The sequence below is a fragment of the Pelecanus crispus genome, chromosome 7 (genome assembly GCF_030463565.1).
Source record: "Pelecanus crispus isolate bPelCri1 chromosome 7, bPelCri1.pri, whole genome shotgun sequence".
In the NCBI taxonomy this organism is placed as follows: domain Eukaryota; kingdom Metazoa; phylum Chordata; class Aves; order Pelecaniformes; family Pelecanidae; genus Pelecanus; species Pelecanus crispus.
In genome coordinates this window covers 25836134-25856785 of record NC_134649.1, presented here as the reverse complement: position 1 = coordinate 25856785, position 20652 = coordinate 25836134, and the positions used below count along the sequence as shown (strand labels likewise).

General features: G+C 45.3%; 1 pseudogene; it reads left to right on the top strand.

Moving 5' to 3' along the window:
* The first annotated feature begins 18617 nt into the window (after positions 1-18617).
* Positions 18618-20652, top strand: LOC142593964 (olfactory receptor 10A7-like; annotated as a pseudogene).

Here is a 20652-nt window from a genome sequence, read left to right as displayed (position 1 = left end):
GCAACAGTCCAACACTGCACACCACCTCTCCTGCTCTGAAAGACTGTGATGACAGATGGAACCCAAAGTCATGGGCTAAATGAACTCAATGGACATTTTAGAGGGATGGGCCATAGACGAAGGGAATGATACCTGTGTGTATATCAAGATAGGGAAAGCGGTGGTGATTAATTGGAACACATTGGAAAGGGGAGGGCCTGTGCATGACGTAGATGGTATAGAATAAGGGGTGGATACTGTCCTGGTTTTGGCTGGGATAGAGTTAATTTTCTTCCTAGCAGCAGGCATAGTGCTGTGTTTTGGATTTAGTAGGAGAAGAATGTTGATAACATGCTGATGTTTTTAGTTGTTGCTGAGTACTGCTTATGCTAGTCAAGGACTTTTTCAGCTTCCCATGCTCTGCCAGGCGCACAAGAAACTGGGAGGGGGCACAGCCAGAATAGTTGATCCAAACTGACCAAAGGGCTATTCCATACCATATGACGTCATGCTCAGTATATAAACTGGGGGGGGTTGGCCGGGGAGCAGCGACCGCTGCTCGGGAACTGTCTGGGTATCGGTCGTCGGGTGGTGAGCAATTGCATTGTGCATCACTTGCTTTGTGTATTATTATTACTATTATTATTATTATATTGTTATTATTATTATTTTACTTTATTTTATTTCAATTATTAAACTGTTCTTATCTCAACCCAGGAGTGTTTCTCACTCTTACTCCTCCGATTCTCTCCCCCATCCCATCAGGGTAGGGGGAGTGAGCGAGCGGCTGCATGGTGCTTAGTTGCTGGCTGGGGCTAAACCACGACAACTTGCCAGAGCAACAACAGGTGAAAGGAGCGGAAGTACAGAACCCATTTTGGCCATTTGTCCAAAAAAAAAAAAAAAATACCCTCCAGTTTCCATTCATATTGAGATGCTTTTGGTTTCTTTTGCAACAGCTGTGAACAGTTCGTAGCCTCTTTTTGCTTCTTCAGAGCATTCCTCCAGTGTGTGGTGTGTGTGTGCGCATGCATGTGCGTTGGTGGGGGTTTTTGGATCAGCCACACAGGTATGTTCCCTAAAGCATCTGGATGGCAGTTTGCATGATGAAAGTGCATGAGTTAATTAAGAATTATTATTTTTCCAAATATTCTTGTTCCATCTGAGCATGCATGTAATAGAACAGTTGAAATATATCCACACTTCTTAGTTTTTGTTCCTTTTTCTGGTCTTATGCTCACCTTCACATCGCTCCACTGGGTCCCCAGATCAGTGGTTTCAGTCTGGTATTGTTGGTGAGGGTGTTACAGCAGGTCGTCAGCATCTGGAATCCTTCTCCCAGAGGAGCGATGTTGATGTTGTTAGTTTCTTCCTCCCTGTAGGATTCACCTGGAGTCATTTTTGTATGTTTGCTAACATGCTTTTAAGGTTTTCTCTTTCTTCACTTATCTGCAACTCCATGTTACATCTAGATTTTCAGTATGTGTTCTGTTTTATGTATCTTAGATACTTGTTCTTTGTTCTCTTTGTTACCCCTGAAACCAGTTTTGTCCAGCTCTAGGTCTGCATTTCTTTATGTGACCATTGGTGAGTAGTTTATTGCTCTCAGGTCTCACGTGTCAAGCCCGTACCTCATCTCTTATCATCCCATGCCTATATTCCTCTACCCTTTCATGGGTCTATCTACTCTCTGGCTCTCATATCTTTGGTCGACCTAGTAGCTGTCCCCTAGGCTCTTGGTCCCTTCAGTTTCTGGCTCCCTGATGATCCTCAGCCTCTCCAGTAACCCATTTATACGTGCTCTATCTTCCCTCTCTTCATTTTCCCATGCTTTTCCTCCCTCATCCACCTTGATCCCTCCCTTGACTCCACCTGTGGCCCTTTCCCTAAACAAATCCCAAATTTTCTTGTTCATTCTCCAAATTTCTCCCCATGTGCACACACCCATAATAAATTTCATACCCCTTTATGCAATAGTTCTCCCTAGTTTGTATAGCACTTGGGAGGTAGTTTCACATGTTGAATCACCTTTGATGGTTTTTGGGTGGCTGAGTCAGACAAATGAGCTTGGTTGTATTTCCCATCTCGTCATTGTTCCTCTCATCACTGTCAGTCTAAGTGAGTAACTGTTAGCCAGGTATCCTAACACAAAACATCATACTGATTTGTGTTACAAGAACTTTCTGTACTGATAGTTCCATACTTGAACTAAGTTAAGTCATGTTTTATGCTATTTGAAAACCAGGAGTTTCTTTGTCATTTTCAACACACTCTCACATTCTTGGTTTTCAGAGTATAAATAAGGGGACTTAACATGGGTGTTAAGATGCTGTATTGGATTGACACTGGTCTATCAAAGCCTATCAAAGTTGATGAAAGTCTTAGTGCAGCACAAGTCCAGTAACAGTGGAAGTTTGCAGCTGAAATGACTGATTGTATTGGGTTCACAGAAGCTTAATCTGAAAAAAGAAATACTGTTTACAAGAGCATATAAAAATCCCACCACCCATGCCCCAGAAACTAGTTGGATACAGCCTTGTGTAATGAAGGGTTGCGTATGGTCATAAGCACATTGGTCATATGGTCATATGCATATTGGTCATAATCCATTGCTGAGAGCATAAAAAGTTCTGCATAAGCTGATGGGGGGGGGGGAGGCGGGGAGGGAATCAATTGTACAATGCCATTGAGAGAAATGTTCTTCTCCTTTTCCAGGAAGTTCTTCAGCATTTTTGGGACAGTCACTGTGGAGCAACAGATGTCTGCAAAAGCTAGATGACCCAGAAATACATGGAGGACTGAAGCTGAGGATCCACTTTTATTACCAGCACAATAAGTGCATTCCCAGACAGTGTCATTAGATAAATAAATAAAGCCACTAGAAATGGTGAAATCTGGAAGTTGGGATCGTTGGAAAGTCCCAGTAGAAGAAACTCAGTCACCACAGCTTGATTTGGCATTAACATTTTGTCAGTAGCCAGCAGGAGTCTGGGAAAAAAAAAAAAAAACCCAAGTAAATTTGTGAAATCAAAAGAGAAAACTTTAGGAAAACAGGCAGGTGTACCACAGTCATATACCAGGCAAGGAGTTTCCTGTAGGATGAGGAATGTAGAGGCACCACTGTGCAAGTCACTGGTTAGAAGTCACTGGGACGACTGTGTGTAGCGTCTGGTCATGAGTGCTCAAGAAAGGTAATTCAGTGTAGGCCCTCCAGAGGAGGAGTGCTGGTTAAATAGTGATCTCAATCTAGACAATCTCTGCTCTCAGTCTCTCAGTCTAGCAAACCTCTCTCTGAGACAAGCTCTCAGTCTCTTGTCTACTAGCCTGAGGGAAAGGTAGTTTTATAATGTTCAGTTTCATCTCCCCTAGCATGACAAATGTTAGAATTGCCTCACCAGCTCCACATATACTTGATGTAGTCATTTACACAATTTTTACTTATCATTCCTAGATAACGCAGAAGGGGCAAATGGAATTGCTTGTAGATTGAAAAATAACATGAGCATAACACAGCAAGGAGGACCTAGGATGCATCACCTCCCACATGTTGCTCCTCTTCTGTGAATTATGACCATGCGGCCATTTATGCTACTGAAGGTCCATGAATAATATCTTAACTCAGCCCAAGCAGTCTATTCCTCTTCTTCTTTGTTCCAGTTGCGCACCAGGCTACCCTTGCTGACACTAATGTACCTGCTCATGATTTACATCTTTTTATTTATTATTTTTACAGAGCCATTTGTGATTTCCCCTAGATAGATATTGCGAGGTTGCCAGAGAAATATACTTTTAGCTGTCTATGTGCAGATGACTAGGGTTTTTTTTTTTGCCTGGTGAATAAAAAGGCCCTAGCAAGGAGTAGTGAGAAGTTCTGATCCAGCTAGAACAGATTTAAACAACCAGTAGAATAAGAACAAAATAGTGGAGAAAGGCTATTTGGTAAAATGAAAACTTTTTTTTTTAACTCGGCATTAATGTTTTCATTTTATTTTTATGTTTTTAGCATTATTAGAATATTTTCTGTGTATTTTTTCCCTTTAAGGAAAGTAATTTTCAAAACAATAAAAAAAGGCCTTTCAAGAAGCAGAGATAGGTTAATTTTGAAAATGAATCACAGAATCATAGAATATCTCACGTCGGAAGGCAGCCATAAGGATCATCAAGTCCAACTCCCCCTGCTCCTCACAGGACTACCTAAAACTAAACCATATGACTAAGAGCATCATCCAGATGCTCCTTGAACTCTGACAGGCTTGGTGCCATGACCACTTACCTGGGGAGCCTGTTCCAGTGGCCAACCACCCTCTCAGTGAAGAACCTTTTCCTAATGCCCAATCTGAACTTCCCTGATGCAGCTTCATTGCATTTCCTCATGTCCTATCGCTGTTCACCAGAGAGAGGAGATCAGCACCTCCCCCTCCGCTGACACCCTTGAGGAAGTTGTAGACTGTGATGAGGTCACCCCTCAGCCTTCTCTTCTCCAGGCTGAACAAACCAAAGTGAAGTCTTGACCTCGAGGCCTTTCACCATCTTGGTCGCCCTCCTCTGGACAGTTTGGTGTCCTTCTTGTATTGAGGCACCCAAAACTGCGCACAGTCCTTGAGGTGGGGCTGCTCCAGTGCAGTGTGGAGTGGGACAATCACCTCCCTCGACTGGCTAGCTATACAACATGGCTGTTGTGCTTGATGCACCCCAGGCCACGGTTGGCCCTTTTGGGTGCCAGGGCACACTGTTGATTCATACTCAACTTGCCATCAACCCAGCCCCCAGATCTCTTTCCACGGGGCTGCTCTCCAGCCTCTCGTCCCCGAGTTTGTATGTATAACCAGGGTTACTTTGTCCCAGGTTGCAACGGTATGCTTCCTGCTCCCCTCCAAATGGACCTTTATCTCCCGTAGCCCTGCTCAATCAGTAACCACCAGTGGCAGTCGTAATGGATGCACCTGGTCATGATGGCTGCATCCAGCTCAAACCGGATTCGGGAGACAGATAACAACACAATAGCCAAGGGCTAATTTGAGCAACGCACCCACCTAACCACAGTGCTGGTCAATGTCCAACTCAAGCCACATTTGGAAGAAACTAAAATCTGTGGTTGGTATGCAAATATGACTATGAGTCAATCATCTTACCCCCATAGTGAGCAGCTCAAGAGCCCTTTGAGCTCTCCTGCACGGCAGCGGGCTGCACAACAGGACCTCCCCTTGAGTAGGGATGCCTCTCAAGGCTACGCCTGCCACAGAGATCCCTTACTCCTCAATATTGAGAGATTCCTTGCTGCAACAGATCCTCAGTAAGTGACTAATAGCTTGCTAAATTTTGTAAGCTTTGCTAAGATTATATCTTAGATTGATTGTGCACATATAATCCTTTAGACATAAACCATTTACCAAGACTGGGATTAGGACTGGATCCAGCCACACCTAGACTCCTCTGAGTAGAAGTTTAGACACTAAACCATGTCCCAGAGTGCCACGTCTACCCATTTTTTGAACGCTTCCAGGGACGATGACTCCATCACCTCTCTGGGCAGCCTGTTTCAATGCTTGACTACCCTTTCCGTGAAGAAATTCTTCCTAATATCCAATCTAAACCTCCCCTGGCACAGCTTAAGCCCATTTCCTCTTGTCTTATCGCTAACTACTTGGGAGAAGAGACCAACACCCACCTCACTACAACCTCCTTTCAGGTAGCTGTAGAGAGCGCTAAGGTCTCCCCTCAGCCTCCTCTTCTCTAAGCTAAACAATCCCAGTTCCCTCAGCCGCTCCTCATAAGGCCTCTGCTCCAGACCCTTCACCAGCCTTGTTGCCCTTCTCTGAACTCGCTCCAGCACCTCAATGTCTTTCTTGTAGTGACGGGCCCAAAACTGGACACAGTATTCCAGGTGCGGCCTCACCAGCGCCGAGTACAGGGCAACAATCACCTCCCTGCTCCTGCTGGCCGCACTATTCCTGATACAAGCCAGCATGCTGCTGGCCGCCTTGGCCACCTGGGCACACTGCTGGCTCATGTTCAGGCGGCTGTCTACCAACACCCCCAGGTCCTTTTCGGCCAGGCAGCTTTCCAGCCACTCTTCCCCAAGCCTGTAGCGTTGCATGGGGTTGTTGTGACCCAAGTGCAGGACCCGGCACTTGGCCTTGTTGAACCTCATACAGTTGGCCTCGGCCCATTGGTTCAGCCTGTCCAGGTCCCTCTGCAGGGCCATCCTACCCTCCAGCAGATCAACACTCCCACCCACCTTGGTGTCGTCTGCAAACTTACTGAGGGCGCACTCAATCCCCTCATCCAGATCCTTGATAAAGGTATTTGTCATGGTTTAGTCCCAGCCAGCAACTCAGTACCACGCAGCCGCTCGCTCACTCCCCCTACCCTGATGGGATGGGGGAGAGAATCGGAGGAGTAAGAGTGAGAAACACTCCTGGGTTGAGATAAGAACAGTTTAATAATTGAAATAAAATAAAGTAAAATAATAATAATAACAATATAATAATAATAATAGTAATAATAATACACAAAGCAAGTGATGCACAATGCAATTGCTCACCACCCGACGACCGATACCCAGACAGTTCCCGAGCAGCGGTCGCTGCTCCCCGGCCAACCCCCCCCAGTTTATATACTGAGCATGACGTCATATGGTATGGAATAGCCCTTTGGTCAGTTTGGATCAACTATTCTGGCTGTGCCCCCTCCCAGTTTCTTGTGCGCCTGGCAGAGCATGGGAAGCTGAAAAAGTCCTTGACTAGCATAAGCAGTACTCAGCAACAACTAAAAACATCAGCATGTTATCAACATTCTTCTCCTACTAAATCCAAAACACAGCACTATGCCTGCTGCTAGGAAGAAAATTAACTCTATCCCAGCCAAAACCAGGACAGTATCCACCCCTTATTCTATACCATCTACGTCATGCACAGGCCCTCCCCTTTCCAATGTGTTCCAATTAATCACCACCGCTTTCCCTATCTTGATATACACACAGGTATCATTCCCTTCGTCTATGGCCCATCCCTCTAAAATGTCCATTGAGTTCATTTAGCCCATGACTTTGGGTTCCATCTGTCATCACAGTCTTTCAGAGCAGGAGAGGTGGTGTGCAGTGTTGGACTGTTGCATGCTGAAGTCAGTTCTCATTCCAACATGGTTTCATCAAAGTTCATTTTCATTAAGCTGGGCAATTCTTACTGTAATACCATTGATGTGGCATATAGCAATCATAATATACAGTATTATATACTTAATATTAACCTACTATATTATTATATTAACATGCAGTTAAGAGATAACATACAGTTAAGAGATAACATACAGTATTATAAAGCAATTAATATCATACAATTCAGTTCATTAGCTATTTTCACCCAAAATCAAATTCCCTTGAGGTACACATTGGGCTTCCCCATCCTTTCGCATCACCCACCAAGTGCACCCAGGTCCTTGAGCAAAAGCAATCCCACGAATGGGTTTGCCTTTGCCAGAGGGGGAAGTAACCCAGACTGTCTTCCCCAGCATATTTTTCATGTGCACTACAGGAACTTTATCTCCTTCTACAGTACGTAGAAGTTTTGATTGGGCAGGGCCAGCTCGATTGGCAGATCCCCTGGTGTTGACTAACCAGGTGGCTTTTGCTAAATGCGTATCCCAATGTTTAAATGTCCCAGCACCCATTGCTCTCAGGGTAGTCTTTAACAATCCATTGTATCGCTCAATTTTCCCGGAGGCTGGTGCATGGTAGGGGATGTGATACACCCACTCAATGCCATGCTCTTTGGCCCAGGTGTCTATGAGGTTGTTTCGGAAATGAGTCCCGTTGTCTGACTCAATTCTTTCTGGGGTGCCATGTCGCCACAGGACTTGCTTTTCAAGGCCCAGGATGGTGTTCTGGGTGGTGGCATGGGGCACGGGATATGTTTCCAACCATCCAGTGGTTGCTTCCACCATGGTGAGCACATAGCACTTGCCTTGGCGGGTCTGTGGGAGCGTGATGTAATCAATCTGCCAGGCCTCCCCGTATTTATATTTCAGCCATCGTTCACTATACCCAAGGGGCTTGAACTGCTTGGCTTGCTTGATTGCAGCGCATGTTTCACACTCATGAATAACCTGTGCAATACTGTCCATAGTTAAGTCCACCCCTCGATCACGAGCCCATTTATACGTTGCATCCCTTCCTTGATGGCCTGAGGCGTCATGGGCCCACCGAGCTATAAATAATTCACCCTTATGTTGCCAGTCCAAATCCACCTGAGCCACTTCAATCTTAGCAGCCTGATCTACTTGCTGGTTGTTTTGATGTTCTTCAGTGGCCCGACTCTTAGGTACATGAGCATCTACATGACGAACTTTTACAACCAGGTTCTCTACCTGGGCAGCAATATCTTGCCACAATGCGGCAGCCCAGATTGGTTTGCCTCTGCGCTGCCAGTTGCTCTGCTTCCATTGCTGCAGCCACCCCCACAGGGCATTTGCCACCATCCATGAGTCAGTATAGAGATAAAGGACTGGCCACTTTTCTCTTTCAGCAATATCTAAAGCCAGCTGAATGGCTTTCACCTCTGCAAACTGACTCGACTCCCCTTCTCCTTCAGCAGTTTCTGCGACTTGTCGTATAGGACTCCATACAGCAGCTTTCCACCTCCGATGCTTTCCCACAAGACGACAGGACCCATCAGTGAACAGGGCATATTGCTTTTCATTTTCTGGCAATTTATTATACAGTGGGGCCTCTTCAGCACGTGTCACCTCCTCCTCTGGTGATATTCTAATGTTTTTTCCTTCTGGCCAGTCCATGATCACTTCCAAGATTCCTGGGCGACTGGGGTTTCCTATTCGAGCCCCTTGTGTGATCAATGCAACCCACTTACTCCATGTAGCATCAGTTGCATGATGTGTAGAGGGGACCCTCCCTTTGAACATCCAGCCCAACACCGGCAGTCGGGGTGCAAGCAGGAGCTGTGCTTCAGTACCAACCACTTCTGAAGCAGCTCGAACCCCTTCATATGCTGCCAGTATCTCTTTCTCAGTTGGAGTATAGCGGGCTTCGGATCCTCTGTATCCCCGACTCCAAAACCCTAGGGGTCGACCTCGAGTCTCCCCGGGTGCTTTCTGCCAGAGGCTCCAGGTAGGGCCATTCTCCCCGGCTGCAGTGTAGAGCACATTTTTAATATCCTGCCCTGCCCGGACTGGCCCAAGGGCTACTGCATGAACTATCTCACGTTTAATTTGTTCAAAGGCTTGTTGTTGCTCAGGGCCCCATTTGAATTCGTTCTTCTTCCGGGTCACTTGATAGAGAGGGCTTACGATCTGGCTGTAATTTGGAATATGCATTCTCCAAAACCCCACAATGCCTAAGAAAGCTTGTGTTTCCTTTTTGCTAGTTGGTGGGGACATAGCTGTTATTTTGTTGATCACATCCATTGGGATCTGACGACGTCCATCTTGCCATTTTATTCCTAAAAACTGGATCTCCTGTGCAGGCCCCTTGACCTTACTCTGTTTTATGGCAAAACCAGCCTTCAGAAGGATTTGGACTATTTTCTTTCCCTTCTCAAAAACTTCTTCTGCTGTGTTGCCCCACACAATGATGTCATCAATGTACTGCAGATGTTCTGGAGCTTCACCCTGTTCCAGTGCCGTCTGGATCAGTCCATGGCAAATGGTGGGGCTGTGCTTCCACCCCTGGGGCAGTCGGTTCCAGGTGTACTGAACACCCCTCCAGGTAAAAGCAAACTGAGGCCTGCACTCTGCTGCCAAAGGGATGGAGAAAAATGCATTAGCAATATCAATTATGGCATACCACTTAGCTGCCTTTGACTCCAGTTCATATTGAAGTTCTAGCATGTCTGGCACGGCAGCGCTCAGTGGTGGTGTAACTTCGTTCAGGCCACGATAGTCCACTGTTAGCCTCCACTCCCCATTAGACTTTCGCATTGGCCATATGGGACTGTTAAAGGGTGAGCGAGTCTTGCTGATCACTCCCTGGCTCTCCAGTCGACGAATCAGGTTATGGATGGGAATCAGGGAGTCTCGGTTGGTGCGATATTGCCGCCTGTGCACAGTTGTGGTAGCAATCGGCACCTGTTGTTCCTCAACCTTCAGCAACCCTACAATCGAAGGGTCCTCTGAGAGACCGGGCAAGGTGGACAACTGTTTAATTTCCTCTGTCTCCAAAGCAGCTATACCAAAAGCCCACCGGTACCCTTTTGGGTCCTTGAAATACTCTCTCCTGAGGCAGTCTATGCCAAGGATGCACGGAGCGTCTGGGCCAGTCACAATGGGGTGCTTTTGCCACTCATTCCCAGTTAGGCTCACTTCAGCTTCCAGTACAGTTAGCTGTTGGGATCCCCCTGTCACTCCAGAAATACAAATGGGTTCTGCCCCTCTATAGTTTGATGGCATTAGCGTGCACTGTGCACCAGTGTCCACTAGAGCCTTATACTCCTGTGGGTCTGACGTTCCAGGCCATCGAATCCACACAGTCCAGTAAACCCGGTTGTCCCTTTCCTCCACCTGGCTGGAGGCAGGGCCCCTCTAACACTGGTCACAGTATTCGCTGTTCACTTCCTGTAAATGTGAATCAAAAGTCCCCTGATCAAGGTCGGAAGTAAAATTAGCCCTCTTACTCTGTCTCGGGAACTGCTCACTGGAAACTGGAGCTGCAATTTTCCTGGGAGAACCGCCCTTCCTAATAGTTTTTCCTTGCAACTCACGCACCCGTGCCTCTAAGGTTGAGGTGGGTTTTCCATCCCACTTTCTCATGTCCTCTCCATAATCACGCAGGTAAAACCACAGGGTGCCCCGTGGTGTGTATCCTCTATATCCTCTCTCTTGAGCATAGGGACGTTGACTCCTAATGGCTGAGACACTGGTCCGTGCAGGTGGGGAGTAGGACAGATCCTCTCTGAGTTGTTGGAACTCTTGGCATATTTTTTCAGACAGTTTTTCCACAGCCGAGACACAGGCCCGTAGGGAGGAAGAGAGCTTTTCTTTGTAGTCCCGGAGTTGTCTAGCCACTTCATCCACCGTTGGTGCCTCGTCGTCTTTCCAGGCTAGTATTGCCAACGAGTTGGAATACGATGCTGGTGTGCTCCGTACCACCTTCCGCCACATGGATTGTGTGCACCTGACTTCATCTGGGTCTTTGGTTAACTGTTCATCATTCAGGTCACTGTAAATCACCTCCAACACGCCTAATTCCCTCAGGTACTGGATACCTTTCTCTACGGTGGTCCATTTGCTTGGGCGGTATAAAACATCCTCCTTAAAGGGATACCTTTCCTTCACGCTTGACAGAAGTCGCCTCCAGAGGCTGAGCGGTTTTGCCCCTTTTCCAATTGCTTTGTCAATGCCCCCTTCCCTGGAAAGGGATCCCAGCTGCTTGGCTTCCCTACCCTCTAAATCCAGGCTACTGGCCCCGTTATCCCAGCATCAGAACAGCCAGGTGATGATGTGCTCGCCTGGATGACGACCAAAATCTTTTCGCATATCTCGCAGCTCACTCAGGGATAGGGATCGGGTGGTCACCATCTCATTTATGGGTTCTTCCTCCTCTGGTTCTCATGATGGCCCTGGTTCATCTTCATCCCTTACTAAACGAACTGATTTCCTCGTGTATTTTTTCTTCTGTATAGGGGCAACTGATACTGGCGCAGGTTGGTTCTCTGGTTTAGCCGCAGTGCCTGCCACTGGGGTTGGAGTGGCTGCAGTACCTGTGGTGGGTGTTGGAGTAGCCGCAGTGCCTGTGGTGGGTGTTGGAGTAGCCGCAGTGCTTGTGGCTGTGGTTGGAGTAGCCACAGTGCCTGTTGTTTTGTCATCAGATCCAGAGACCCTCTCTTTCCCTTGAGGGTACTGAATAGTGTTGAACAGGGCTCTATAAGCATGGGCCAGTCCCCAGCATGTTGCAATGAGTTGTGTCTCTTTGGAGTTGCCAGGGTGAGAACATACTTCTTCCAAATACTTTACTAGTTCTTCAGGATTCTGCACTTGTTCAGGGGTGAAGTTCCAAAACACTGGAGGTCCCCACTGCCCTAGGTACTTGCGCATACGATCCCACACACCCTGCCACTCATAACTCTCCAGCCTTGGGGCAGATCTCTGGATGATATTCTTAAATTGCTTACTAACCTTTGTCAAAACCAAAACAATATTCCCAAGAAGTATCAATAGAAGTATCTTAACTGCCCAGGGATGTTCAAAATACTGAAAACTTTCTGTAATGAGGGAGGAAGCATTATAGAATAAGGTAATGAAGGTGCCATTCTGTAGTTCCTCCACAACAGACGTCTCCGAGGGAAAGGTATAATTGCTAACTCTCTCCATGAGGTGGTACCCGAAGTACAGTAATGACTTGTGTATAAAACCCAGATACAAAACCATGCTCAAGGTCAGGATTTTGATAAGGAACCTCCCAATCAAAACATCCTTAATCACTACAGAGCATAGCGCAATGCACAGACCAACACCAAGCTTTAACATGCACAGCCAAGAAAAGAACATGGTACAGATCAGATGAACTAATATCATGACCGGCAACTGTTAACAGATTCCTTAATACACTCTAGTTAATCTGTTCTTATCTCAAACCCTTCGTGCCCCACGTTGGGCGCCAAAAAGGACTGTCATGGTTTAGTCCCAGCCAGCAACTCAGTACCACGCAGCCGCTCGCTCACTCCCCCTACCCTGATGGGATGGGGGAGAGAATCGGAGGAGTAAGAGTGAGAAACACTCCTGGGTTGAGATAAGAATAGTTTAATAATTGAAATAAAATAAAGTAAAATAATAATAATAACAATATAATAATAATAATAGTAATAATAATATACAAAGCAAGTGATGCACAATGCAATTGCTCACCACCCGACGACCGATACCCAGACAGTTCCCGAGCAGCGGTCGCTGCTCCCCGGCCAACCCCCCCCAGTTTATATACTGAGCATGACGTCATATGGTATGGAATAGCCCTTTGGTCAGTTTGGATCAACTATTCTGGCTGTGCCCCCTCCCAGTTTCTTGTGCGCCTGGCAGAGCATGGGAAGCTGAAAAAGTCCTTGACTAGCATAAGCAGTACTCAGCAACAACTAAAAACATCAGCATGTTATCAACATTCTTCTCCTACTAAATCCAAAACACAGCACTACGCCTGCTGCTAGGAAGAAAATTAACTCTATCCCAGCCAAAACCAGAACAGTATTAAAGAAGGCTGGCCCCAAAACTGAGCCCTGGGGAACACCGCTCGTGACCGGCTGCCAACTGGACTTAACTCCATTCACAACTACTCTCTGGGCTCGGCCACCCAACCAGTTTTTTACCCAGCGAAGACTACGCCCATCCAAGCCATGAACTGCCAGCTTCCCAAGGAGAATGTTATGGGAGACTGTGTCAAAGGCTTTGCTAAAGTCAAGGTAAATGACATCCACAGCCTTTCCTTCATCCACCAGGTGGGTCACCAGGTCATAAAAGGAGATCAGGTTGGTCAAGCAGGACCTGCCTTTCATGAACCCATGCTGGCTGGGCCTGATCCCCTGGTTGACCTGCACTTGCCTGTTGAGTTCACTCAAGATGAACCTCTCCATAATCTTTCCCGGCACCGAGGTCAGGCTGACAGGTCTGTAGTTCCCCGGGTCCTCCTTCCAGCCCTTCTTGTAGATGGGCGTGACATTGGCAAGCCTCCAGTCATCAGGGCCCTCCCCTGTTAACCAGGACTGCTGATAGATGATGGAAAGTGGCTTGGCATGCTCCTCTGCCAGCTCCCTCAGTACTCTCAGGTGGATCCCATCTGGCCCCATAGACTTGTGAGTGTCCAGGTGGCATAGCAGGTCGTTAAGTGCTTCCTCCTGGACTATGAGGGCTCCATCCTGGTCCCCGTCCCTGTCTTCCAGCTCAGGGGGCTGAGTACCCTGGGGATGACTGGTCTGGCTGTTAAACACAGAGGCAAAGGCGGCGTTAGTTTTTCTAAAATCATTTAGGGAGAAGGCGACAAGGAAATAGTTGCCTCATTTGCTCACATTTTGCTAATTTATTTATGCTAATATACTCATCTCACTCTTTACAACTCCACAGTTTCTTGGTGATCTTGCTACTCATTAAAAAAAAAAAATCTTTCAGCCTCTCCTCCAAGAAGGAGGCATTCAGACAGAAATAAATATTGCAAACTGTCTAATTTAATGTTAAAACAACCACATCGTGTCTGACTTGGAAAATCTAGAATGTAGAAATCCACCTCTTACGTAGTAAGGATTGATCTGTAACTAGCGGAGAGAAATAGATATTTTCTTGGCATTTACCTCATGGATGAGATAACTCATTCCTCTGGAATTCCTGTTTCTCTGTGTAATGACTACAAACAGTCAACAACTAATTAAAATATAAGTGGCTACTCATTAAGCATTTTAATCTGAACACATGAATACCCCCAAAGGTGGAATGATTATATCATCTCAGTAAGAAACAGATAACAATAGTTAAAGGGTAACAATGCCAAAAATTAAAGCTCACTCATCAGTTGCTGGTCACTTCTAGTACAAGGCTGTTGTCCCTTCCTACAGGGTCTAAACAGCATCAGCTTCTTAGGTTAGCTGTGAAGGGCCAGTGAGTTACTGAAGCTTCAAACAAGAAAATTGCCTGAGAGAAAAACAATGGGGTGGACTCCTTGCAACACTTGCTCTGCTGATCCTGTCTAAAGAGGTGAAGTCCCTCCCTCTGACTGTTCATGCTGTCTTAGGTAGTTCCTGGTGTCAGGGTATAGAGTCTGAAGCTGTTGCTGCTGGGGTGATTCTCTTTTTTTCTATGGCAATGCTCCTTCACTACTGTAATTCACTAAGTAATGAAAGAATTTCAGCTTCATATTGCAGCACAGGTAAAGTCTGAGGTTAAGCTATTATTCACTTTAGCTGGTTGTGTAAGAAGGCTTCATCTGCAGTTGAAAGAAAGTTGTGCCTTCATCGGCAATTTCATCTGAAGCATCTTAGACATTCATAACTAAACTCCACCATACAGAGATACAAAGATGTGTATTACCTGTAGCTTCTTTATGCACATGCTGCAGAAGGACATCTTCCAAAGTAAATCAATGTGGCAGGGTATTTTTACCCTTTAAATGCCAAAGGTCAGACTTAAAAAGATTAAAAAGAACATTAAAAGGAAAAAGGCACTCTACTACAAACATAAAAGGACAAGTATACTATCCCTGGTGTGTCGGGTGTACCTCGCAAGGTTTTAGTAGTGGGCAACTGCAGCTCATGGAAAGCCCGTGCTAGACCAGATTTATCCTGAAGGACTGCAGACCCCAGAGAAGACCCTTGCTGGAGCAAAGGAAAAGTGTGAGGAGGAAGGAGCAGCATAGGCAAACTGTTACGAACTGACCATAACCCACCATTCCTCATCCTCCTGCACTGCTCCAAGGGGGAAGATGTAGAAGATTTGGGAATGAAGGAATGAAGTTGAGCCCAGGAAAGAGAGGAAGGTGGGGGGAAGGTGTTTTAGTTTTGTCTTTGTTTCTCACCATCCAATGTAATTTAATTGGCAATAAATTAAATTAATTTTCCCCAAGTTCAGTCTGTTTTGCCCATGATGGCAATTGGTACATGATCTCCCTGACCCACAAGATTTTTCATCTTATTTTCTCACCCTGTCCTGTCCTATTGAGGAGGGGGAGTGAGAGAGCGGCTGGGTGGGAGCCTGGCAGCTGGCCAAAGCCAGGCCACCACACGTGGCTAAAGGCATTTGCATTCACACAAATGAGAGAATTCACACAAATGAGAAAGCCACGTAACTCATGGCAGACCAGAAGCAGGATAAGATCTGCATGGTGTACAGTCAGGGAGTCAGGGCTCAAGTCAAACCTTTTGCAACAGAAGAATATTAATGGCTCCTCTGTGATGTTTCCCAACTGTGATGCCCTGGTACAACAGCTTTCTTCTTGTTCCACTTGTTTGACTTGTCTTTCAAGATGTTTGGGGATAGAAACCTAGACTTTGCTGGAGTTGATTAAGTGTTACTTTGCTGGAGTTGATTAAGTGTTAAACACTTCAGTTGTGAATTCACATCACCTGATTTTTCACCTGTGTCTTACACTGAGTTACCATGCCATCATGGAGAGTGCTTCAGATGACCAGCAGACGTCTACCAAAAGAAATCTACCATTTCCAGAATAAAGTGGACAAAATCAGTTTAAAAAAAGAAAAAAAAAAAAAGAGGTCTGTAAGACAAGCTGTTATTGTACTATTGCTTGCCGTATGTAGGGCTATGTAATACATTGGTATCATATTGCAAAGCTCTATGTTCATAACACCATTGCTACTCAAGCATTTTTTTATGATCTCTTGAAAGTCTCTCCAGCTACTGGGAAACCAACATATGTCAAATTCCATTTTTTTCCCCCTAATATTAGTAAACTAGATAAGAAAAAGAATAAGAGAATATCCTATTATTACTGTTAGCAATTATATCACTTACTCGTACAACTCTGAACATGTGGAAGGAAACTTTGCTTATACTATACTTAGACTGCTAGTATGTCATAAAACATACTGCCTATTTATATAGGCCATGGATTAAAACAAGGTCATTTAACATATGGTTTCATCATACCAAAAAGTTGCTGTCTGGAAACCTGATCCTACTGGGAGCACATGAAAATTCAAATACCTCCACCCACTAGCTGTAGGAGGCTTTGGAATCAGACAGGAGATGCTGCCTCTTACAGAGGAAAACAAAGGGATTTCACACACACCCCCCCCACACACCCACCCCCCCCACCCCCCCCCCCCCCCCCCGCCCTTCATAATTTCTCTTCCTCTGTGCCTTTGGGATTATTGCCCCTACTGAAGGGAGAGAGAAAACTCTACCAGTTTTAGTAACATAAGGTAAATTTCAATTTCTAGTCCTCATTCTTAGTTGGTTCCTCAGGCAAAACCAAAACATAAGTGTGTTGCCATGGTTTATTTTTCTAATTGGAGCCTGGAGCTCCTGTTATGATATGCAAGAGGAATCTAGCCCACCTACTTTTAGGCACTGGCAATGCAGATTTTTACATCTGAATTACTCACCCATCCGACAGAAATAGGAACCTCTGTGGCATCAGCAATTCGTATTATTTTAGACGTTTACAGTGGGGAAACATTAATGATACTGACAGTATACTTGCCTATTTCTACTGTCTACAGAAAACTTTGGCAACTGTATCTGCCTATTTTGCTGATAAATATGTTGAACAAATGAATCACAATGTCTATGCTTTCTCAGCACTTCATCGTTGCTAAGGAAAAGAAAAAGGCATTTTCAGAAATCCTGAAAACCCAAAGACTCCAAAATCTTAAGCTACTTTATCGTTGTTAGTGATACAGTTTGACTGCTGTGTAGGTAGCAAGAGTCTTCCTTCATCTGTGGGTGGAAGCCAAAATCCCACTGGACATGCAGATATCTTCGTGGGAGTCTAAGCAATTTATTTCTCATTAATAGTTTGGAATTTTTGTTACACACACACACATATATACACACACATTCCCATCTCATGCATGTGAATGCTGAAGAGAGAATGTTAATTCTGGGTTCTCCTAGAGTAAAACTGAGCTCCAGATCTTGTGGGCCACATTAGCTCAATCCCAATGGTGTAAATACAGGAAAAAAAAATATGATTCTGTTATTCTCTTTATGTGTCTTTCAAAAATCAGCCAGGTATATTTTGGCTGAAATAGTCCAGGAAGTTTCCCAGACAAATAATTCTGTTAGCAGATCTGATGAGATGATAAATTCCCAGAAAAAGGCAGCAAGGTGTAGATGCTGGCGAACACTTTTATGTGGGCAGCTGTTTGTATGCTTTTTACTCCCCAGAGCTTATCTTAAATGAAAACTCAGAATATGGATTTTATATGATTTGATGAAACAAGCATAAGTTCATGAACACTTTTATTAATTTAAACTTGTTTAGGTTTGGATTGTACTTTTGCAGGGTTAACAATGAAAAGAATGTAGGTAGATCACTTCTGCTTGAGTCAAACCAGTAGGTGGAAAGCCACAGGATCTCCATATCACCTAGCTTAGAGCACCAATAATTAAATGAATGTCAGTTAATTCCAGCTATCCAAAAATTTGGTCATTGTATACTCACTTCATTATTAATGATACCACCAATCCTGACATCCTTGGACATCCATCTTAGAAGGAAAGTAATCGTGCTTCTGTCTTGTGCTATATTTCTCATCATTAAATATAAAGTTATTCTAAGATGACTGGCTCTAATTTAGATGTCTATAGACATTTAGATGCTGAAGTTAACTGAGAGACATCCAGCCCATCCTGTCTCATCATAGACGCCACTGTTACGCTAAGGTGACCTGCCCTTTGCAGGTACCCATTTCTTTCTACATGAAATAAACACGGAATGGTTATTTGAAATTTGTATGTCTATCTTCTGTTCACAAAATTTAGAGAAGATGAATCCCAGCCTGTGACTGTTAAAGATGATCTTGTACAGGTTCCCCAGCTGAGATTTTTTACACTGGGGTCACTGTCATATCCAATCCAAGTTTCACCTCATGTTTTAAACCCCGGTTTACTTGCAGCTGTAGCTATTTCTGAGACCACAAGTCTGTCCCAAGCTACTAATCCTTTTGTAGTGTGGTGTTTTTTTCTCTTTTAGGATGGGACCTGTTGAGGAAATGAAGCCAGGAAACCAAACCGTCACTACTCACTTCTTTCTTTTGGGGTTTGCCTTCCATGGCAAGATGCAGCTCCTATTTTTCACACTGATTTCCATCATGTTCCTGGCCATCTTGATAGGGAACTCTCTAATTGTTGTGAGCACAACCATTGACCGCGTCCTACACATGCCCATGTACTACTTCCTAAAGAATCTTGCCTTGACAGAGCATTGTCCCCAAGATGCTCACGATTCTGCTGGTGGAGAGAAAAATGGTTTCCTTCACAGCTTGCACCTTGTAGCTCAGCTGCGTTATTCTTTTTGTCACTGTGGAGTAATTGCTGGAGGTGACTTAGAGATGAAACTTAGATTCACAATTTTAGGAAAGGCACAGCATTGAAGAAGCTTCCAGGGTGGAGTGCAGCTGGCACGCAAGGAATCCATTCCACGGAAAGTTCCCTAGGCCTGCAACCTTAGTTGTCAGCAACACCAGGGGAACTTGGTGCACTGGCTCTAAGAGGAGCTGCCCGGAGGGTGGAGCGGTGTGGACACACCACGGCCAAGCTCTGTGATGATATGGGATCTTGAAGGTACCACGGGACCAATAAGCTGCATATTTGTTAGCCTGGGCCAACAGTCTGTCATGATTTTGACAAAATGCTGTCCTTTTGGTAAACTTTGCTCATTATAATATCATTATAATACCAAAACACACCTCCATCCCAGAAGCTACCCGCCTCCAAGGTGAGACCACTCCTCACTGAGCCTGCGCTTTGAATTTTTCCTAGCCTATACCTTTAAAACGAAGCGAGAAAGTTTTACCCCAATCATAACAAAGTATGCATGACTAGAGTCACTCAAGCTCCACCTGCAAGGTAAAAAATAGTATAAATTAGCCTAAGAGAGAGGGGATGTTAGGGAAGATACCATTGTGTACCACTCTGACTTCTGGGATCAGTCGACGGGCTGAGCCTCTCTTCCCCCGCATTGGGACGCCTTTGGGTAAGATTCTAACACTTGGTTATACCAAGTGCCTTCCTGGGAAACTTAGAAACCTCTATAGAGTCGCTTCATGTCTTCTGATGCATCTGTGTTATCCGTGCTTGTGTATTTGCATGTGCCTTGCAGTCAGTGAATTTATCGCCGGTAATCCAAAGAACCTGTGTGTCTGTTGCTTTAATAAATCACTTTGATTTATTGGTCTAGCCGTGATAGTTCTCATTGAACGCGACCAGACGCTTTAAGTGTGGCCGTGGTAGTTCATGCAACACGACTAGACGAAAGGTGCCTACGTTATTTGTGCATCCGTAATCGTGATAGTTCAGTGCACTGAATGCGACTGGACTTACAACGACAAATTGGGTACCTTCTAAAGCCCTCTTGACGCAACAGTCATCTGTGAGTGTTTCCTCTTAGGTGCAATGCCTTACGACCGGCAAGCAGCAATATGCCATCTGTTGCATTATGCCACCATGATGAACAGGGATCGCTGCTTCAAGATGGCCATTGGATCTTGGCTGTCTGGTGTCTCTGTGGCTCTGGGCTTCACTACGTGGTTATTCACCCTGCCCTTCTGTGAGAGAAATAAGGTCGATCATTTCTTTTGTGATGTTTCTCCTGTGTTGAAGCTGGCGCGTGCAGGCACAGCCTTGTTTGAACTACTGATTTTTATTGCTATTGTCATAATAGCGATGATTCGCTTTTCTCTGATAGCCATCGTCTTACCTTTGCATTATCCATGCTTTTCCTCAGATACCCTTGGCTGTGGGGCAGAGGCGAGCCTTTTCCATCTGTGCAGCTCACCTGGTGGTAGTGACTCTTCTCTACAGCACAACTGGCATCATTCACCTGTGACCCAAGTCCAGCCTCTCATCCAGCATGAAGAAAATGGTGTCCCTGTCTTACACAGTTGCCACCCCCATGCTCAACCCCATCATCTACAGCTTGAGGAATCAGGAAGTCAAAGCAAGCCGGGGAGATGCATTGGCAAGTGGTTACTTAGGAAGCAGATGGCCATTTTTTCTCCATCCAGGTGA